This window comes from Panicum virgatum, chromosome 5N (assembly GCF_016808335.1).
Source record: "Panicum virgatum strain AP13 chromosome 5N, P.virgatum_v5, whole genome shotgun sequence".
In the NCBI taxonomy this organism is placed as follows: Eukaryota; Viridiplantae; Streptophyta; class Magnoliopsida; order Poales; family Poaceae; genus Panicum; species Panicum virgatum.
In genome coordinates this window covers 39,200,470-39,223,693 of record NC_053149.1, presented here as the reverse complement: position 1 = coordinate 39,223,693, position 23,224 = coordinate 39,200,470, and the positions used below count along the sequence as shown (strand labels likewise).

Sequence of the window (23,224 nt, the reverse complement as noted above, 5' to 3'; positions counted from 1 at the left end):
ACACAAGAGTTCTAGAGTCAATTCGGTACTTGCATAAGAAATAAAACTTAGCAAAACCATTTCCGTGAAAAGATTTCAACTCTTCCTAGCCATTTCATTCAAGTGTTTTATTTGAATTTAATTACCATGATTTTGAATGAATATGAACGAGACCAGGAAGGGTCAGGGGGTAGAGGCACCAAACCGTCAGCACGCGAATGGGGCCGGAGAGCGGCCGACAGGTGGGGCCGGCCGGCCTAAGAGAGGCCGGCCGGCCTAGACCTGTGGCCAATCTCCGTGATCTTTTTGCACAGGTGCAGGTTCGGTATGTGTTACTCCAGGGAAGTTGTCTTGGTGATTTTGCAAAAATCTCAGGCCGGCCGGCCTGGTTCAAGCCGCCCGGCTCGATTCTCTCTCGGAATTCATTTGAATTTCTCTGAGATGTTGAGTTCACCCTCCTCATTCAGAATTGCTGCGCAGTAGACAAAATATGAGAGCAGGGGTGTGGTTGGCACACACATGTGCACCAACCACATAAACACTAGGAGGAATAAACTTAATTTTTATTTTATTCAAAGCAACAATTGGGGTGCTGTTGATTAAAAATGAAACAAAACAAAGGAATGAAGGGAAAACAAGAACCCAACCTAAACCTAGGACTAATCTAGACCTAACACCTACTTGGGATTCGGGGATCTGTAGAGATCCTCGTTCCCAGTCGCCTTCGCAAGGCATTTGATCTTTGAACAAACTGCCTTGCGGAGGGTGTCAACCCTATCCCCTAACTCCATCCTATCAATCTCCGTCTCAGCTATGTGCTCATCCATATTGTTGAGGTGTAGCCGGAGAGCGGCAAGCTGCTCGCGGAGTGAAGCGATGTCATTGGGCTCCTTCTCCTCCTCCTCGTCGTCGTCGGAGTCGGTGTAGGCGTGGATCTCTGGCGGTCCACGGATCGGTGGTGGCCGGATGTGGCGACGCACCGAACCCGGTGGAAGATCTATACGCTGCGATCCAGTGGAGGGGTGAGCACCTTTCCCCCGCCAACCTTGGCCCCAGTCATGCGGTGGCGTGGCGGACTAGGACTGGCGGGAGAGTACTCCGGGGAGTACGTGGACAAGTCCTTCTTCTCCATCTGGAGTGCAGCAACTTGTGCAACACGTGCCCCTCCCGACGACGTTTCCGCGCGCTTTGTCACAACCTTCCTAGGGGAAAGAATCCCCGTGGTAGGTCGTGTCGGGCTGCGCACACAGGAGCGCACGAGGGCCCCTGATCCTGGGCCCTGGACGGAACTCTCCACCAAACCGGGAGACGAACGGCCTCGGGGTGAGGCCGGCCGGCCTCCCATAGGCCGGCCGGCCTGGGGTTGCACCCCTGGCCAGCCGGCAGCGATGGCGAGAACGCAGTGATCTCCACAGGCTCCAGGATGCTGATGCTGCTCGACGATGCACGAGTTTGGTTGGACTTGGAGGGTGCTCTAGGAGTGGGTGTGTCCATGGTCTCGGATTTCGGTGTTTTTGGGGAAGATTGCGAGGCCATGGCTATGATCTCAGAGAAGGGGATGAAACTCGGAATGAGATCTGGTGGAAGGCTGTGGAATGAGGAAGAAGAGAGAGCCTTTCGGTTTAAATCATCTCATCGCGCTCCGAACACCCAGGAACGAACCGTTTGCACTGAGAGGAACGTTGCACGAGAGGATGAGGCCGATCGGGCTCGGAGCCAGGCCGGCCAGCATAGGGTAGGCCGACCGGCCCCACCTTGTCAGGTGTGGGCTCCGATCTTCTGGAGGCTCGTCCTCATTCCTTCCTTTCTCGGGTATTTTGGTGTATTGGTCCAGAAAAGGAAAGAAAGATTGGGGAGAAGAGAAAAGAAAGATCTAGCCTAAGATAGGGCACGTTTTAGGTATGGCGACGACCGTAGATGGTTATTCTATCTCAGAAAGCTCGTAGACTTCTACTTCTTCGAGCTCTGGTATTTCGGGCTTGAGGAATATTTTCAATCTCTGGCCATTGGCCTTGAAAACATTCCCGTCATCGTCCTGGAGGGTTATAGCACTGTGGTCAGCGGCGTTGAGTACTAAAATGGGGCCTTCCCACTTGCTTCTAAGCTTATCGTGACCAAACAGACGAACACGGGAGTTGAAAAGGAGTACCTTATCTCCCGCTTTGAACTATTTGATCTTGATACGCTTATCATGCCATCTTTTTGTTCGCTCTTTGTAGAGTTTAGAGCTGTGGTAGGCCTTCTCCCTCCATTCATCCAATTCAGCTAATTGGATTTGTCGCTTGATTCCGGTTGATTGGAGGTCCATGTTCCACCTCTTGATTGCACAATAGGACTTATACTCGAGTTCAACTGGCAAATGGCAGGTCTTGCCATAAACTAGTTGATACGGTGTCATATCGATCGGCGTTTTAAAAGCTATCCGATAAGCCCATAGTGCCTCGGGTAACTTGCTTTTCCAACCCTTCCCCATGGTATTGACCGTCTTTTGCAAGATGTTCTTGATTTGCTTATTGGACGTCTCTGCTAGACCACTTGTTTGGGGATGGTATGGTGTTGCAACCCGGTGGTCTACTCCTAACTCGCTAAGGCACTTCCTGAAGGTTCTGTCGATGAAGTGTGAACCTCCATCGCTGATCACGACTCTCGAAACTCCAAAACAAGGAAATATGATTTTCTGGAACATTTTCTTGGAGCTCTTTGAATCGGCCGCAACACAAGGAACTGCTTCAACCCATTTGTACACGTACTCCACTGCCACCAAGATGTATTCACACTATTCCGACATTGGGAAGGGACCCATGAAGTCTAATCCCCACACGTCTGTGACACCTCAGGTGTCAGTACATTTAAATACAATCAATGTACCTTAGTTAAACTAAACAGAAAAATTTGGGAAATTAATTCAAAGAGAAAGAGTCAAATAAAAGACAAATTATACAAAAGAAATTAATGGAGAAAGAAAAAGGAGTGAAAAGCTACTCAAAATTTAATTCAAAAAGGTGCACAAAATTTTAGTTGGCTCATGAGAGGTACTTCAATTGACATGTGCTCAATTGAACTTCAGCCAAAATCAAGTCAAAAACTAATTAAAACTAAAGTCCTTTTGTGCAAATTTGCAAATGGACAAGTAGTTCAAAATGTGAGTTTCAAATGAAAATTTGCATAACATGAAAGTTGTAGATCTTGAAAAGTTATGCAAAATTGGTATTCAACACTTTTTCATTTGAGCCCTCTAAATAGGAGATATTTTTAGATTACCGAGAGGTCCCTAGAATTTTCAGAAATCGCAAAAGAGCTCCTATCTCCACCTCTCTCTCCCGGTTGGCTCTGTTTCGCCCGCCACCCGCCGTACGCCGCCGGTGGACTTCGTCCACCGCGCGCCCGCGGCCAAATGGACCCGGGAAGTCCCCCAGCGCCACCTGGCCCGCCTCCCCGAGCCGCCACGACACCCCCCGCCATGCGCCGCGCCGCTGTCGCTCCGCCCGCTCGCCGTCGACTCGCCCAGGGCCAAATCGACCGCACCCAGTCGCTACTCCCTTCGCCCAGGAGCTTCTTGGCCTATAAGAACCCCCAGAGCCCCGCCGTTGCGCGCCTTCTCCTCCTTCTTCCTCCTCCCGCCGCTCCGCCATGGCCGCCGAGATCCAGCTCGCGCGGACCGGCTAACCCAGTCCTACATTGCCCCCTCCGACCACCGCAGCAGCTTCGCCACCTCCTGGTTAAGCTCCACGCGCGCGGAATCGAATCCAAACCTCCTCCCTACGCCGTTCCCCTTTTGCGCCGCCGCCGGCGAGCTCAGGCTCCCCGCGGACCGGCCAGCTCCGAGGGAGACCGAGCACGACAGCTACCCCAGAAGCATCCACAAGCTCACGCGGTGCTCGTGCACGCCCTGTTACCCTACCCCGAGCCCTCCTTCACCTCCAGCGCCGGCGAACCGAACAACCACCCCGCCATTGACGCCGACGAGCTCGAACCCGTGCACCAAACACTCGAACGTCGACCAGGGTAGGTGTTCCTCGATCCCTTATCTCCCACGCGCCTCCCCGTGGCAGCCCCGGTAAGCCCTGCATCGCAGAACACCACCGGCAAGATGCCACGGCGGAGAAGGCCGGCGAAGGACCCGGTTGTAAATTCTTTTTTCGTTCAAGGGTGTTTCTGCAAGTATCCCAGTGTATACCAATGAACTTCTAAAATGTGAAACAAATCACAGAAAAATCGGAAAAATGTAAACTCAACTAATCTGGAATCTTTGTAACAAGATCTACAATTTTTGTAACAGTCACATCTGCAGAAACTCAACCGATTTTAATCTGGGAAAAAGAATAAGAAAACCACCTTATGCATGTTCAGGAAGTTCTACTCAGTAAATGACCTTGATTTTTGGATATGTTATCACTAATGGAATACTAAGATCACAGTAAAAATATGACACCCAACCAAAACATTTATCATGTTGGAACAATCAAGATTCTCTAATCTGTTGTTAGCTTTCTCTATTTAATTCTGGAAAATATGCACATGAACTTGATCTGGAATTTTTACAGAATGCATGTGGCACTGAATTCTTGCTAATCCCTAAATTTCAGATTTATTAGATTTAATTTTCTATATATCATGATATATGCTTGTTTAATCAACTTAATTCTTCATATATAGTTCTTATGCTCAGAAAAATCTATATTTATTTCTAAAGTCTCTTTTTAGTTCTGTGTTCCTGTCTAAAAATTTTGAGATGCAGTTACTGAGTTTTGCTTTGGTGAATACTCATGCTTAGCATCTTAGGGCTAGATTTACTGTTTTTGTTCTGGGTAATCTACAATGTTTCTGATCATGATTTTTGGGAACGATCTTATTTAGAGTATGTTCTCATTGTAATAAAAAGTTCAGATGCAATACTGGTTAAATGAACCTTGAGAAATTTATGCAAACTCATGCTAAGTTAACTGCATAACTAATTTATCATATTGAGTTAAATCTTGAAAACTTTTCTGGAGTATTTCTAGCTCATAGATAGGCTCTGGTAAAAATTTGAGAACCATATCCCTAATAAAACTTTCTGTAGATTTAATCTTTGTAAATGGCTTGTTGTTTTTGTTCTTTTTGTCACCTCAGCTGTATAAGTGAATAAAATCTAGAAAAATTTCAGTGCTTAGTATACGCTATGAAGTTGCTCTCGTAAAATTTGTAGCACTATAACCCATGTTAAACGTTCTGTACAAAAAGATGAAGTAACTAGAGTAATCTACTTACATGAATAGTAGTGGTAAATGCTTTATGGTCAATGGCTGAAATTTATACCATGAATGCTTAAGTTTGGATCTGTGTTACTTCAGTTGTTCATCACTAGTTCATGAGTAGAATTGTTATTATGAAATAATGAAAGCATGCTATGTGTTGAAATTGAAAAGGAAAACCAAAACCCCCCACTCATTCATGAAGAAACGTAGTTATGTTTACTACTCTATAAACGACTGCCCATGGAATGAAAAGTGAAATCATCACTAAATCAACTTTGTTAAACTACAACTTTATCGTGAAGGAAAGAAATTGTTATCCATGAATAACTCATAATCTTGCATTGCATATAGAAACGGTTAATCTCGCGGACGGTGACTACGAACTGGTGCCCGCGGACTCTCGTGCGGAGCAGGAGGTTAATCTGAACTGTGCTAACTCGTCTCAAGACCTGGGCCAAGCCCCAGAGGCTTTTCTGACTGACAGTGCCCAAGAAGGCAAGCCCCGGTGCAAAATCCCATTATTTTACGCTTTATATTCATCTTACTATTTGTATATGTTGTAATAATTTTATTATGCATTTACGTTTTCTAGGAGTTGATCGAAAACTTTAGGTGCATGATTCCTAGGTACCTATGTTTGATACTCGGATCTTTTTATCGACTAGTTGCCCCGCTAACTAGGTACGGTAAAAGTCGAGAGGTTTCCTGCCTTTCGCAAGATTATAGGAGTTGACTGACTTTAATTCCTGCTGAAATATAAGGACAACGGGCGGGGTTGTGTAGTTGTGATACCCCGCCGGTGTAGTCAAAAATGGCTAAGGTCGCGGGGTGTGGCTCATTTCGTTAAGCGTTTGAAAGTACTAGCCACATACCGAGAAATATGGTAATCGGTAAGCTTAAGTACCTGATTGGACCGGCGAGTGGAACGATCTCGCACCCTCCTGGTAGAAATAGGGTTTATGTTTTTGTCGCGACGTACGGGTGCAAAGTGGTCGGACTCTGTAGTCGGGGAGGGTGTTCCGGATCCACGGACTGGAAAGAAAGGGGAAAAGTAGCGTGGGCGGGAGCGAAGTCAATCCCCATGCGTGTGGTCTAGGTTCCCCTGGCCAGGTTGAAATCCGATTCAGAATCGTCCGCCTCTCACGGCATGAGATTGCTTAATGCTTTCGGTCACACAGAGTAACAAGTGGAACATGATGATGATAATACTGCTGGTTGATTAAATGGTTGCTCTACCATGTTTGTGTAGAGTTAGTTGCAAATTTAGAATGGTTAATCCAACTAGAAAATGGCTAAGTAAAACCTGAAAATAAGGAACAACATTTAGTGGCGTTTTTGGTAAAATAAACCCCAACAACCAAAAAGCCTTGCATGTCTAGTTATCGGACTATGTTATATCCGGAGACGGGTCAGTTTTGCTGAGTATTAGTATACTCAGCCATGCTTGTAGCACTATTTTTCTGGTACTAATTTCGAGGATCTATTTGCAAGTCTTACTTGGCCGTGTACCTTGCCTCCGGGTTGGTCTGTTGAGTGGGATGGCCCTTCAGCTGGTGCTAATCACCCTCCCGCTGAGTGATGCATTCGTACGGGCTTTATCGATGCGTCACGTTATTTCGCTAGTTATCTTTTACTGCTTCCGCTGAACAATGAAACTTGAATAATTTGAGTAGATGGAACCCTGTAGTACTTTACTATTCTAAACATGGTTTGTAATAAATTTCCTTTCCGCTGCAATCACTCTGAGATGCATGAAATATTCTGTGTTGTAATCTCTGGGCTCACCATCGTGTGAGTGTTGTCTGCTGATCCTGGAATAGCGTGGCTTTTATCGAGGCTTCACTCGAGGAACTACCGGTGAGTGCCAATTTGGGTCAGAGTTGCTTAGCAACAAAGATCAGTGCACCCGGGCCCAGTAGTTTTGGGTGGTTCCGCCACAGCTGGCATCAGAGCTCGCAGACAGCCTACCAGAGATGACAGCCTCGGTTTTCGAAACAACAAATTAAAACTTGACTTCGAAACTACTAAAGTTTTCTTTAAAAGAGTTTAGGATCTCCAAGGACAAGTCTAGAACGTAAAGCCCTAGGGGATCTTATGGGTACAATTAGGTGGCTTATATTGTATGGCTAACTTCCAGCACATTACTTTTCAGTATTTAAATTCTGTAATTTAAATTCTGCAACTACATCGTCGCCGTGGAGGTATGCTTACTCAGTCAGCTGAGGGAGTCTGACCTTCCCGTCGGTGATGCGAGCCGAACGCTGGAGCTCAAGCAGTGGCCTACTTGAGCTGCTGCCCATATACCAACTTCGGTTGAATATATGGGGAGTAATGGTTCGAAATTGGAATTCAATTCCCCGTCAAAGACGGTACTCAGTCAATACGTTGTTTCGATGACGTATGTTTAACGTTGTCCATACGGCGGTAATTGTATGGATGCCGGTTCTATAGTGATCGGTAATGTATGGGAATACTTTCGTGAGTGCTGGCACGGAAGGTTCAACCTATATATTGTCAAATTTTCTGCAGGTACGCTAACTCGAATTCGAATTATAGGCTACCTAGCTATATCGAGTAGCTATATAGTGAGAGACGTAATATGTATGCCACCAAAGTCATTGCGTAAGACCAAGATTACTTGGCATTTCTTTTCTTTGGTGAGGACGGATAGGTTCTGCATTCATTCCCAAGAAGGGTAACGAAGAAATCTTTGGAAGAAATCGCACTCAAATCAGCTAAAACCCTATCTTAAGGAGCATCTAGATAGTCTGCAAAATCAGGGAAATTGGTTTCCACGAATTTTAAACCTCCGTTAAATTATTTAAATCAACTTGGGGTAGTAAGACGAAATGATGTTTCCTAAGTTATAAAACTGCTGTAAAAGTTTGAAAATTTTTGAAGCCTTCTAGCTTGGTATTTATGATTTTAGATCAATCCTGTGTAAAACTGTTAACTCTGAACAGTCTGGACAACTGAAATTTTTCGACACTCATAAGTTGTTCAAACGAAAAATCGTTCAATATGAAAGTTGTAGACAACTAAGTTTTGATCTTACCATAAAAATGTGAATAATTCTTGACAAAGGGTTTGAGAGTTATGGTCAAAATACAACCTCTCTGGACACCCAGTTTTCCTGGTTGACGTCAATCTGAAAACCTGAGCATCTCACTCCATTGGAGTCTGAATTGATCTTAGTGGTGACTAGATGAATCGTTCCTTAATATCAGAGGGATCTTGTGTAAATTTTTGAGAATTTTTGAAGCAAATTAGCTATCGTTTTGGCAATTTCTTTCACTGTCCAGAGTTAGTAGTTCTTGTTACCATCAGCTGATCCATCGGTCTTTTGTTGGGACAGATGGAAGAGCTGCTGGTCGTTGACGCACAGGGACACGTGCACTCCGCTTGCCTGCACTGGGACAGGTTTCCCCGCCATCTCTAGGAGCTTTTGAGTGCAGCCAGTTACCTCCAGCCACCGGTTTACGATGGCCACGAGTTTGTGGAGGACGGAGTTCGTCGCTGCAGTGTGACGATGGTGATCCCGCAGCACCCGCTCAACGGGTGGGAGCCGATCGTGACTCAGGTGGTCGATCACTACCTGCTGGACACTTGGGAGCTTACCGCCATGAGGGCGATGACCACTTTTTGCTCTTTGCACCCTCTGGAGGTGGTTCTGACCGCGTTCGGGTTGTTCCCTGCACCTGACCCGGCAGACCCACTTTGGCTCGACCGGATGGCACACGTGGACGTGGTCGCTACCCTTGACCCGGTCGGGGCACCTCGGACGACAGCGATGTGCTTGGACGGTCTTTACAGACTTCACACTTACCAGAGTTACGCCGTCGCTCAGTTGGTGGACCACGCTCAGGCCTTGCACCTGGCGGTCCAGTTGAGAGATGGGCAGCTTCAGGAGGCTAGTACCGAGCTCGAGAGCAGGGCTACTCTTATCGCCCAGCTCTACGGCCAGGTTCACGAGCCTCAGGACATGGTGTTGGATCGTGACGCTATGATCAACTTCCTGGAGGACCAGTTTCACGACCTGCAGCTTGAGTTGGACGAGGCCCAGGGGCAGCTCCACGCGATACAGCACGCGCAGGATGCCCTTCACGCACCTCCCGACGAGATGCAGGTGGATGAGGAGGATGAGCCCCAGGAGACCGAGGGCGTTTCAGAGATGGACTCCGAGGACCAGGCGCCGCAGCCCGCACCGGTTGAGGTTCACACTCCCGCGGCGAGTGAGGCATCGGTCAACATGTAGACCGAGGCGCTGTTTTCTTAGCTTTTGTAGACTCCTCTTAGTGTAGCCTACTTTTGGATCATGGCTACTAGGCTAACTTAGAGTTGAGTAACCCCCTTAGTATTGATGTTAGAAGTAACCAAGTAGAAATGGGAGGATGATGTATGTAATGGACCTCAAATGCTACTAATGTGAAATATCGGTGATATGTGAAAAGCTGAATGCAGCAGCTAGTTCGAATTTTTATCCTCCTTTCCTCTCTGATTTAGCTCCTGAGTTGAATATCAAAGTTGTTCCAAATTTCATCATGAAAATACTCGCAAAATTTCAGCTCAAACGGATCAGTATCGCACGAGATAATCACAAAATACAGAAGCTCTGTTTTCTGTAAAACAGAAAAACCAGAGAAGGAGTAAATGAATTTTCCGACTAACCTACTTTTGGAATCTGACTTTGTGATGACTACCAAAGTTGTAGCCCATAAAATTATATATCTCCTGTAAAAGTTCCAAGTTTATATCATGTACAGAACCCCAGTTATGAGCGTTTTCGTATCACTGGTTTTGCTGCACAACATGATTAAAGCGATTTCCATTACTTCCATGTCATTTTGAGTTGTAAATTCCATTTGAAATAATGTTGAGCCTAATGCAAAAGTACTCACATTTCAGATGGTTGGATCAACTCGAGGCACCCCTAGTGGTTTTGGAGCCGGGGGGAATGGCGATCCACCTCCACCTCCTCCACCAGTGGGTATCGCTGAGGTTCTTGCCGCCCAGACGGAAATTTTGGTTCAAGCTCAGCAACAACCGCGGGGTGGGCATCATGCTCATCACGCACAAGCGAGCTATCAAGATTTCCTCAGTATTCAGCCTCCGCTGTTCAATAAAGCGGATGAGCCTCTGGACGCGGACGCTTGGATTCGCACAATCGAGTCCAAGTTTTCTCTATTGACTACTCCTTGTTCCGAAGCGAACAAGACTCGCTACGCCGCGCAACAGCTTCGCGGATCAGCTCGTATGTGGTGGGATCATTACCACGGGATGCTACCGGCTAATCATGTGGTGAATTGGAATGAGTTCAAATTGGCTTTTCGAGATCATCATATTCCAGCTGGACTTCTTGACCGTAAGCTCAACGAGTTCTTGGCTTTAACTCAGGGCACTCGTACCGTGGTGCAGTATGCCCAAGTATTCCATCAATTGTGTCAGTATGCTGGACATCACGCGGATACCGACGCTAAGAAGCGTGAACGCTTCCGTCGAGGCCTTAGCACCAAGTTACAAGAAAGGCTAAATCTTGTCCGTGCGGACACTTTCAATGAATTGGTGAATATGGCTATCTCCCAGGAGGATCTTATTTCTGCACACCGCGCTGAAAAGAAGCGCAAGGCACCTGCTGGACCCTCGAGTGCCTCTGCACCGAGGTATCGTATTGTGCAGAATAACCCACGCGCACCCTCTCAGAAGGCCCCTCAGCCAGGGCATTGGACTATTCGGCCTCCCTAACAGCAGCAGCAGACTCGATTCGGGTTTCCTCAGCAAGCCCGATTTGCACCTCCGCAGCAGCAGAACGGCCCAAGGCCGAATACCCAGTCAGCCGCTCGCCCTGACAACAACAACCGCTATTTCAGATGCGGGAGTCCGGATCACTTTGCCAAGATGTGCCCCCAGGCGGGACAATCTCAAGGGCAGGCTTCTCGCAGAAATGATCAGAATAAGGGCAAGAGGCAAACCATTCAAGTCAGGCAGGGCCGACTTAACTTCACCAACCTTGCTGACCTTCCTGAGGGAGCACCAATCATGTCGGGTACATTCTCTATAAACCAACACCCCACCGTTATCTTATTCGATTCTGGTGCATCTCATAGCTTCATTAGTTCTAAATTTGGAGCAAGGGTTGGGTTAGATTTCTGTCACACGAAAGGGTCATTCATGATATCTACTCCGGGTGGTAAAGTCGCATCAAACCAAATCGTTCATAATGCGCCACTTAGTATGGGTAGTAAAACTGTTCCTACCACTTTAATCTTGTTACCACTAGAAGGTATGGATATTATTCTGGGAATGGATTGGATGAAAAGACATGGAGTATTGTTAGATATCTCTTCCCGAGCCGTTGAAATAAATTCTCCAACTCATGGTCATTCGGTTCTATATTTACCTCACCACCAATGCAACAACTCTTGTGCCTATGCAATGAAAGATATTCATCTCGAAGATATTCCGGTAGTCCGTGAATATACAGATGTGTTTCCGGACGATTTACCTGGTATGCCGCCAGACCGGGATATCGAATTTATCATTGAACTTCAGCCTGGTACAGCCTCTATTTCGAAAAGGCCGTATCGAATGCCGCCTAAAGAATTAGCCGAATTAAAAATCCAGCTGCAAGAACTTCTGGACAAGGGTTTTATTCGCCCAAGTGCTTCACCTTGGGGTTGCCCAGCATTGTTCGTAAAGAAGAAGGATGACAGTCTGAGGTTGTGTGTTGACTACCGGCCTCTCAATGCGGTGACCATCAAAAATAAATATCCACTTCCCCGCATTGATGTACTGTTTGATCAGTTGGCAGGAGCAAAGATCTTCTCCAAGATTGATCTTCGTTCGGGTTATCATCAAATTAAAATCCGGCCTTGTGATATTCCCAAGACCGCTTTCTCAACCAGATATGGTCTCTATGAGTACTTGGTTATGTCTTTCGGTCTCACCAATGCGCCAGCTTATTTCATGTATCTTATGAACTCGGTATTCATGCCGGAACTTGTCAAGTTTGTCGTGGTTTTTATCGACGACATACTGATCTATTCCAAGAATGAGGCAGAACATGAGCAACATCTGCGCATCGTTCTTCAACGTCTCAGAGATCATAAGCTGTACGCAAAATTCTCCAAGTGTGAATTCTGGCTGGACACAGTCAAGTTTTTGGGTCACACTATATCCAGTGAAGGCATTTCCGTTGATCCCAGCAAAGTACAAGAAGTGATGGACTGGAAACCTCCTACTTCAGTTCATCAGATCCGCAGTTTTCTCGGCTTGGCGGGGTATTACCGCAGATTTATTCCGGACTTCTCCAGAATTGCTAAGCCCATGACAGAACTACTAAGGAAGGATGTTAAGTTCAAATGGAATGCAAAGTGCGATGAAGCATTCCATACATTGAGAGCACATCTAACCACTGCACCAGTCTTGGCTCAACCTGACAACAATAAACCCTACGACGTTTATTGTGATGCTTCAGGTACTGGTCTTGGTTGTGTTCTGATGCAAGACAATCGGGTTATACATATGCTTCCCGAGCTCTTCGGCCACATGAGCTAAATTATCCCACTCATGATCTTGAGCTAGCCGCGGTGATTCATGCTCTCAAGCTTTGGAGACATTATCTTATGGGTACTCATTGCAATATCTATACCGACCATAAGAGTCTCAAATACATTTTCACTCAAAGTGAGCTGAATATGAGGCAACGAAGATGGCTGGAATTGATCAAAGATTATGACCTGGAAGTTCATTATCATCCGGGCAAGGCTAATGTGGTAGCCGATGCGCTCAGTCGTAAGGTTCACTGCAATTGCCTTTCAGTGGAGTCATATAATGACACATTGTGTGCTGAAATGCAAAAGCTGAAATTGGAAATCATTCCTCAGGGCTCTTTGAATCATATTTCGGTGGAACTGACGCTTTATGACAAGGTCATCATGGCACAATTCCATTTGGGTCATTGTTGATAGGCTCACAAAGACCGCTCATTTTATTCCAGTGCATACTGAATATAGAGCCAAGAAATATGCTGAAATATATATCGATCGGATAGTCTGTCTACACGGTATACCCAAGACAATTATCTCGGATCGGGGTCCTTAGTTTGTGGCAAGGTTTTGGGAGCAGCTCCAAGAAGCTCTCGGAACCAAGTTAATTCGAAGCTCGGCTTACCATCCACAGACTGACGGACAGACCGAAAGGGTGAATCAAATTCTCGAGGATATGCTTTGAGCATGTGTCATCCACTATGACAAGAACCGGGACAAATGTTTATCCTTGGCTGAGTTTTCTTATAACAACAGCTATCAGGCCAGTCTGAAGATGGCACCATTCGAGGTCTTGTATGGTCGACGGTGTCAAACTCCTTTGAGTTGGTCCCAGACTAGAGAACGTCAAATATTTGGGCCCGAATTAGTGGTCGAGGCTGAAGAGAAAGTAAAAATAGTACAAGCAAATCTCCGAGCAGCCCAGTCTCGGCAAAAGAGTTATTTCAATAAAAGAAGGGATCCTTTGAAGTTCATGGTTGGTAACCATGTCTATTTACGAGTGTCCCCAACTCGAGGCGTTCAACGTTTCGGAGTCAGGGGTAAGCTAGCACCTCGCTATGTCGGGCCTTATGAAATCATTGAAGAATGTGGACCCGTGGCTTATCGTTTGCGACTTCCTTCAAGACTCGCTGCCGTCCATAATGTTTTCCACATATCCCAACTCAAGAAATGTGTTCGAGTTCCTACGGAAATCATTGATCAACAAGAAATTTTAGTGGAGCCCGATCTCTCATATACTGAATATCCACTCAGAATTCTGGATCAAAAAGAGAGAGGTACTCGTCGAAAGGTGGTAAAAATGTATAAAATTCAGTGGTCTCATCACACTGAAGAAGAAGCCACCTGGGAGACGGAAGATTATCTTAATCGACATTATCCGGGTTTTCTTAGCTCCACCTCAGGTATATCATTTTCCCTACCTCAATTCAATCATCCAATCTCGGGACGAGATTCTTTTTAAGGGGGCTAGGCTGTGACACCTCAGGTGTCAGTACATTTAAATACAATAAATGTACCTTAGTTAAACTAAACAAAAAAATTTGGGAAACTAATTCAAAGAGAAAGAGTCAAATAAAAGACAAATTATACAAAATAAATTAATGGAGAAAGAAAAAGGAGTGAAAAGCTACTCAAAATTTAATTCCAAAAGGTGCACAAAATTTTAGTTGGCTCATGAGAGGTACTTCAATTGACATGTGCTCAATTGAACTTCAGCCAAAATCAAGTCAAAAACTAATTAAAACTAAAGTCCTTTTATGCAAATTTGCAAATGGACAAGTAGTTCAAAATGTGAGTTTCAAATGAAAATTTCCATAACATGAAAGTTGTAGATCTTGAAAAGTTATGCAAAATTGGTATTCAACACTTTTTCATTTGAGCCCTCTAAATAGGAGATATTTTTAGATTACCGAGAGGTCCCTAGAATTTTCAGAAATCGCAAAAGAGCCCCTATCTCCATCTCTCTCTCCCGGTTGGCTCTATTTCGCCCGCCGCCCGCCGTACGCCGCCGGTGGACTTCGACCACCGCGCGCCCGCGGCCAAATGGACCCGGGAAGTCCCCCAGCGCCACCTGGCCCGCCTCTTGGCACCTCCTCATGCGCACACGCGTCCCAGACGCCTCCCCAAGCCGCCACGACACCCCCCGCCATGCGCCGCGCCGCTGTCGCTCCGCCCGCTCGCCGTCGACTCGCCCAGGGCCAAATCGACCGCACCCAGTAGCTACTCCCTTCGCCCAGGAGCTTCTTGGCCTATAAGAACCCCCAGAGCCCCGCCGTTGCGCGCCTTCTCCTCCTTCTTCCTCCTCCCGCCGCTCCGCCATGGCCGCCGAGCTCCAGCTCGCGCGGACCGGCTAACCCAGCCCTACATTGCCCCCTCCGACCACCGCAGCAGCTTCGCCACCTCTTGGTTAAGCTCCACGCGCGCGGAATCGAACCCAAACCTCCTCCAGACGCCGTTCCCCTTTTGCGCCGCCGCCGGCGAGCTCAGGCTCCCCGCGGACCGGCCAGCTCCGAGGGAGAACGAGCACGACAGCTACCCCAGAAGCATCCACAAGCTCACGCGGTGCTCGTGCGCGCCCTGTTCCCCTACCCCGAGCCCTCCTTCACCTCCAGCGCCGGCGAACCGAACAACCACCCCGCCATTGACGCCGACGAGCTCGAACCCGTGCACCAAACACTCGAACGTCGACCAGGGTAGGTGTTCCTCGATCCCTTATCTCCCACGCGCCTCCCCGTGGCAGCCCCGGTAAGCCTTGCATCGCAGAACACCACCGGCAAGATGCCACGGCGGAGAAGGCCGGCGAAGGACCTGGTTATAAATTCTTTTTTTTCGTTCAAGGGTGTTTCTGCAAGTATCCCAGTGTATACCAATGAACTTCTAAAATGCGAAACAAATCACATAAAAATCAGAAAAATGTAAACTCAACTGATCTGGAATCCTTGTAACAAGATCTACAATTTTTGTAACAGTCACATCTGCAGAAATTCAATCGATTTTAATCTGGGAAAAAGAATAAGAAAACCACCTTATGCATGTTCAGGAAGTTCTACTCAGCAAATGACCTTGATTTTTGTATATGTTATCACTAATGGAATATTAAGATCACTGTAAAAATATTACACCGAACCAAAACAGTTATCATGTTGGAACAATCAAGATTCTCTAATCTGTTGTTAGCTTTCTCGATTTAATTCTGGAAAATATACACATGAACTTGATCTGAAATTTTTTATGCATGCATGTGCCACTGAATCCCTGCTAATCCCTAAATTTCAGATTTATTAGAGTTCATTTTCTATATATCATGGTATATGCTTGTTTAATCAACTTAACTCTTCATATATAGTTCTTTTGCTCAGAAAAATCTATATTTATTTCTAAAGTCTCTTTTTAGTTCTCTGTTCCTGTCTAAAAATTTTGAGCTGCAGTTACTGAGTTTTGCTTTGGTGAATACTCATGCTTAGCATCTTAGGGCTAGATTTACTGTTTTTGTTCTGGGTAATCTACAATGTTTCTGATCATGATTTTTGGGCACAATCTTATTTAGAGTATGTTCTCCCTGTAATAAAAAGTTCAGATGCAATACTGGTTAAATGAACCTTGAGAAATTTATGCAAACTCATGCTAAGTTAACTGCATAACTAATTTATCATATTGAGTTAAATCTTGAAAACTTTTCTGGAGTATTTTTAGCTCATAAATAGACTCTGGTAAAAATTTGAGAACCATATCCCTAATAAACTTTCTGTAGATTTAATCTTTGTAAATGGCTTGCTGTTTTTGTTCTTTTTGTCACCTCAGCTGTATAAGTGAATAAAATCTGGAAAAATTTCAGTGCTGAGTATACGCTATGAAGTTGCTCTCGTAAAATTTGTAGTACTAGAATCCATGTTAAACGTTCTGTACAAAAAGATGAAATAACTAGAGTAATCTACTTACATGAATAGTAGTGGTAAATGCTTTATGGTCAATGGCTGAAATTTATACCATGAATGCTTAAGTTTGGATCTGTGTTACTCCAGTTGTTCATCACTAGTTCGTGAGTAGAATTGTTATTATGAAATAATGAAATCATGCTATGTGTTGAAATTGAAAAGGAAAACCAAAACCCCCACTCATTCATGAAGAAACGTAGTTATGTTTACTACTCTATAAACGACTGCCCATGGAATGAAAAGTGAAATCATCACTAAATCAACTTTGTTAAACTACAACTTTATCGTGAAGGAAAGAAATTGTTATCCATGAATAACTCATAATCTTGCATTGCATATAGAAACGGTTAATCTCGCGGACGGTGACTACGAACTGGTGCCCGCGGACTCTCATGCGGAGCAGGAGGTTAATATGAACTGTGCTAACTCGTCTCAAGACCTGGGCCAAGCCCCAGAGGCTTTTCTGACTGACAGTGCCCAAGAAGGCAAGCCCCGGTGCAAAATCCCATTATTTTACGCTTTATATTCATCTTACTATTTGTATATGTTGTAATAATTTTATTGTGCATTTACGTTTTCTAGGAGTTGATCGAAAACCTTAGGTGCATGATTCCTAGGTACCTATGTTTGATACCCGGATCTTTTTATCGACTAGTTGCTCTGCTAACTAGGTACGGTAAAAGTCGAGAGGTTTCCTGCCTTTCGCGAGATTATAGGTGTTGACTGACTTTAATTCCTGCTGAAATATAAGGACAACGGGCGGGGTTGTGTAGTTGTGATACCCCGCCGGTGTAGTAAAAAATGGCTAAGGTCGCGGGGTGTGGCTCATTTCGTTAAGCGTTTGAAAGTACTAGCCACATACCGAGAAATATGGTAATCGGTAAGCTTAAGTACCTGATTGGACCGGCGAGTGGAACGATCTCGCACCCTCCTGGTAGAAATAGGGTTTATGTTTTTGTCGCGACGTACGGGTGCAAAGTGGTCGGACTCTGTAGTCGGGGAGGGTGTTCCGGATCCACGGACTGGAAAGAAAGGGGAAAAGTAGCGTGGGCGGGAGCGAAGTCAATCCCCATGCATGTGGTCTAGGTTCCCCTGGCCAGGTTGAAATCCGATTCAGAATCGTCCGCCTCTCACGGCATGAGATTGCTTAATGCTTTCGGTCACACAGAGTAACAAGTGGAACATGATGATGATAATACTGCTGGTTGATTAAATGGTTTCTCTACCATGTTTGTGTAGAGTTAGTTGCAAATTTAGAATGGTTAATCCAACTAGAAAATGGCTAAGTAAAACCTGAAAATAAGGATCAACATTTAGTGGCGTTTTTGGCAAAATAAACCCCAACAACTAAAAAGCCTTGCATGTCTAGTTATTGGACTATGTTATATCCGGAGACGGGTCAGTCTTGCTGAGTATTAGTATACTCAGCCTTGCTTGTGGCACTGTTTTTCAGGTACTAATTTCGAGGATCTATTTGCAAGTCTTACTTGGCCGTGTACCTTGCCTCCGGGTTGGTCTGTTGAGTGGGATGGCCCTTCAGCTGGTGCTAATCACCCTCCCGCTGAGTGACGCATTCGTACGGGCTTTATCGATGCGTCACATTATTTCGCTAGTTATCTTTTACTGCTTCCGCTGAACAATGAAACTTGAATAATTTGAGTAGATGGAACCCTGTAGTACTTTACTATTCTGAACATGGTTTGTAATAAATTTACTTTCCGCTGCAATCACTCTGAGATGTATGAAATGTTCTGTGTTGTAATCTCTGGGCTCACCTTCGTGTGAGTGTTGTCTGCTGATCCTGGAATAGCGTGGCTTTTATCGAGGCTTCACTCGAGGAACTACCGGTGAGTGCCAATTTGGGTCAGAGTTGCTTAGCAACAAAGATCAGTGCACCCGGGCCCAGTAGTTTTGGGTGGTTCCGCCACAACATCGAAGATATCCACTTGCAGATTGCACTTCAATGGCATTGCATCTCTGGAATTGATATTCCCGTGTTTTTGGCATCTTGGGCAACGCCGCACGAATTCTTTTGCGTCTCCATACATGTTTGGCAAAAAGAATCCACTTTGCCAAACTTTTGCATGGGTTCGGAAGGCTCCGTAATGTCCTCCATAGGGTGAGGAGTGACAACGCTCAAGAATCTTGCGGGTCTCGCATAACGGGATACAGCGGCGGAGTAAACCATCAGCGCAGACCTTGAATAGATAAGGGTCATCCCATAAATGGAATCTGCTGAGGTGTATCAATTTCTTCTTGTCTTCTCCTGGAGGTATATATCCAATCATCATGAAATTAACTAGGTTTGCGTACCATGGACTAGATGAGGTAACCTTCAGGAGAGTGTCATCCCTCAAGTAATCATTGATCGGCAAATCCGATCCTTGTACTTGCATCCTTGAGAGATGGCCTGCCACACAATTATCTGCTCCTTTCTTATCTCTTATTTCTAAATCAAACTATTGGAGGAGCAGAATCCAATAGATGAGTCATGGCTTGGCATCCTTCTTGGTTAGGAGGTACTTCAGTGCTGCGTGGTCCGTGTACACAATCACCATTGCGCCAACCAAGTAGGATCTGAACTTATCCATGGCGAATACTACCGCCAGGAGTTCCTTTCCTGTTGTGGCGTAGTTGAGTTGGGGTCCGGTCAATGTCTTACCAGCGTAGGATATAGCATAATGCTGCTTATCTCTACATTGACCAAGCACTGCACCTACGGCATAGTCGCTTGCATCACACATGATCTCGAAAGGAAGTTTCCAATCGGGAGGCTGGATGATGGGAGTGGTTACGAGTGCCTTCTTTAGAGTATAGAAGGCCACGAGGCATTCCTCGTCAAAGTTGAATGGGGCATCTTTTGCTAGTAGGTTCGTCAAGGGTCTGGTTATACGGGGGAAGTCCTTAATGAACCTCCTGTAGAAGCCAGCATGACCCAAGAAACTCCTGACTCCCTTGACATTAGTCGGGGGCGGCAACTGTTCGATAACATCGATTTTTGCCCGATCCACTTCTATCCCTCGCTCAGACACTCTATGCCCGAGAACAATTCCCTCACTGACCATGAAGTGACACTTTTCCCAGTTGAGAACTAGGTGTGTCTCTTGGCACCTCTTGAGAACTTTTTCTAAGTTCTCAAGGCATTGATCGAAGTCTTTGCCATAGACTGAGAAGTCGTCCATGAACACTTCCATGATGTGCTCAATCAGGTCTGAGAAGATTGCCATCATGCACCTTTGGAATGACGCTGGTGCGTTGCATAGTCCGAAACACATTCGCCGATAGGCGAACGTACCATAGGGGCAGGTGAAGGTAGTCTTGCTTTGGTCATCGGGGTGGATAGGAATCTGATGATAACCAGAGTATCCATCGAGGTAGCAAAAGTATGAGTGCTTTGCCAACCGTTCAAGCATCTCGTCGATGAAGGGAAGAGGGAAGTGATCTTTCCGGGTAGCCTTGTTGACCATCCGGTAATCGATACACATCCTCCATCCGGTCTCTGTCCGTTGAGGTATGAGCTCGTTTCTCTCATTTCGGACTACCGTCATACCTTCCTTCTTCGGGACCACTTAAACTGGGCTGAACCACTCACTGTCTTGTACGGGGTATATGATACCCATGTGTAGTAGCTTAAGCACCTCTTTCTTGACTACCTCCCTCATCGCATCGTTAAGCCGCCATTGATGTTCTCGTGACGGCTTATGTTCCGGCTCCATTGGAATGCGATGGGTGCATAGATTGGGGCTGATCCCCTTCAAGTCTTGGAGAGAATATCCAATGACGGACCGATATTTCTCTAAGACTGCAACGAGCCGCTGAGTTTCACTCTCTGTCAGTTTGTCGCTGATGACAATTGGCGTGGCTCTGTTGTCGTGGAGGAATGCATACTTCAAACCAGGGGGCAGCGGCTTCAGCTCAGGAAGAGGAGGTTGCGGTATCTCCTCTTCGTTGAGCTTACTTTTGCCGGCCAGATCTGTTTCTTGGGTGAAGTGCGAGACATCTTCCTCAAGAATGGGATGAGTTTGCTCTTCTTGGCTGATGTTCACTGCGTCCTCCAATGGGTCTTGCTCCGGGCTAACCTCAGCAATGGTGTTGCATGAACGGACTAGACTGACCGGGACTTTTTCTTTGCCAACCTTGACCTCGAGAGTTGCTCGTTCTCCATTTGGGTTGACAAGGGGCTCTATTAGCTGACCTATCAAGACGAACTCTTCACCTTCCAGGACATTGAAGACGTGGAAGTCCAGGAAGATCTTGTTACATCCCATCTTCAGGGATATAGCCTGGAGAATCCCCTTACTTTCCACTATCTGGCCGTCGATCCACTTCAGGTGCTTATGCGAGAAGGTCAAGGGCTCACATGAAACATGATCTGCCAAGGTTTTGGACATCACATTCACCCCAACCTTCGGGTCATAATAAGTTTCTTGTGGTTCAGCATCCCCAATAGTGCAGAGGAGCACTCTAGGATTGCAGTAGATCTGAATAATGCTACTGCTGGCCTCAGCTTCCTCTGTCCATTCCTTACTTATGATCGCAGAAAGACCCTCTATCTGCGATGAAGCTTCGGGAAAGAACGCCTCAGATCTTGAGCATATACACTTATGCTCCTTCGGTATGCTTGCAACATTACTGAGTTTCAGGTACTCTTCCTCTGTGAAGAGATCGGCTATGAACATAGGCATGTATTCAATGAGGGGCTCATGATCTGCGGACTTTGGTGGTTCGGTGATTTCCTCTATGTATGGTGGAGGTGGAGAGGATGCGGATGAGAGAATTTGAAGCTGTTGTGTCTCGCTAGGCTACTCTATTGGCTCTGGTGGATCGTCATAGATACCGGTGTCGTCATTACTATTCAGAACCTTCTCTAGGAGGGTCCTGACTTCAACCACTGTCTTGTACATGACGGATCCCTCGGAAGCCACATTCATGAAATGTGCACTTTCTGGTTTAAGGCCATAGAAGAAGTGTTGCATAAGTATTTCCTCCGGCATCTGATGTGGTGGCCCAGAGTCTACTAAATGCATGAATCTAGCCCAGACTACTCCAAGTGATTCATCGCCTTGCTCGAATGATAACAGTTGTTTCCGATGGGGAATCACTTTGGAGATAGGATAGAAGAACAAGCAGAATTCATCCTTCAACTGTATCCAATCTCCTCCAACTCTTCTTGCCGTCCGGTTGTACCAAATCTTGGCTTTCCCCGTCAGAGAGAACGGGAATAGCTTCCACCGTAAGGTGTTTTGGGTCATACCGAGTATAATCAGAAGAGAGCAATTCTCTTCGAAGATTTGCAAGTGAGCATAGGGACACTCGTCCTTTTTACTAGAGAAGGACAGTGCGCAAACCATGGCTATGAGACAGGGACGGATCTCGTAACCATCGGATAGAATGGGGTGGCAAGATGGTGGCGGTTCCAAGTACTTGCGAGATGGAACTGCCGGATAAATAGGAGGAAATTCCATATGGATGGATGGAAAGTCTTACGGCCGATTAACTATAAGTCTAGTGTTTCTACCGTTCCCCGGCAACAGCGCCAGAAAGCTTGTTGGCACTCTTTAGCCTAACGAATTACTCCGCAAGCGCACAGAGACCGATTGTAGCTTTCACCATCGAAGCCAAGGAACGGTAAAGCTTCGACCAAATTTAGAAATCTTCAACCGGACACAACCAGCGAGAAGAAGACAAAAGGAAAGAGGGCCTAACTCCAGATAACCTACTGTTCTGACTAGTTGACGAGTTAACTACTGACTTGATCTGCTTAGGTGGCTGGAAGGGGAAGAACTTCAGAAAGGGATGAGAGGGGAGTCCAACGGCAACCTGAAACTACTGCTATAAAAACACCCGAACATGGTGGACTAAGAGGGATGGATAGGGCTGTCACCACCTACCGCCTACCACAATGGTTCCGTGGGGTGGAACACAACTTGAGATAACTACCAAGCCTGGGCACCACACCCACAGCTCTCGAGCTACTTGCTCCTACCGTGTACTTAGATAGAAAGCAACCTCAAATAAGTAGAACTTGCTACTTACGCAGACTCAGGATCCCGCAGATCAAAAAAGTAATTAAACTAGTAATTAAGACAGAAAGTAAAGCTAGCAAGAAACTAAAGTTGAGACAAGGAACTTACTCAAAGTAAATTCCTCCAAGGTGGATACAAAATGTGGAGTAAGACTGAGAGAACTCGAGTCCCCTCCTTTAGCTCGGCTTTCACCAGAGCACTCGCCTCACTCTCTTCCTACTCAAACACAAGAGTGTAACAAAGAGACTCTCTTCTCTAATGGATTGTGTGTGTTACAAGAGGGGGGTTTGAGCTCTATTTAAACTACTTCAGGGTTGGTGCTGAGTTGAGCGTCGGTTGTACGCAGGTAAGACAGTTGTGCTTGTCTTTCACGCCAAGGGAGAGTACCAGAGGACGCCAAGTGGGGCCGGTCGGCCTCCCCTAGGCCGGCCGGCCTGGGGATGCGGCTATCTGGCCACCGCCTTTGCGTGGACGCCTGGGATTGCTTCCTGAAGTCGATGATA

General features: G+C 46.1%; 1 pseudogene; it reads right to left on the bottom strand.

The window, feature by feature from the left end:
* Positions 1-656: 656 nt before the first annotated feature.
* On the bottom strand, positions 657-21,689 carry LOC120674791 (annotated as a pseudogene).
* Positions 21,690-23,224: the final 1,535 nt, after the last annotated feature.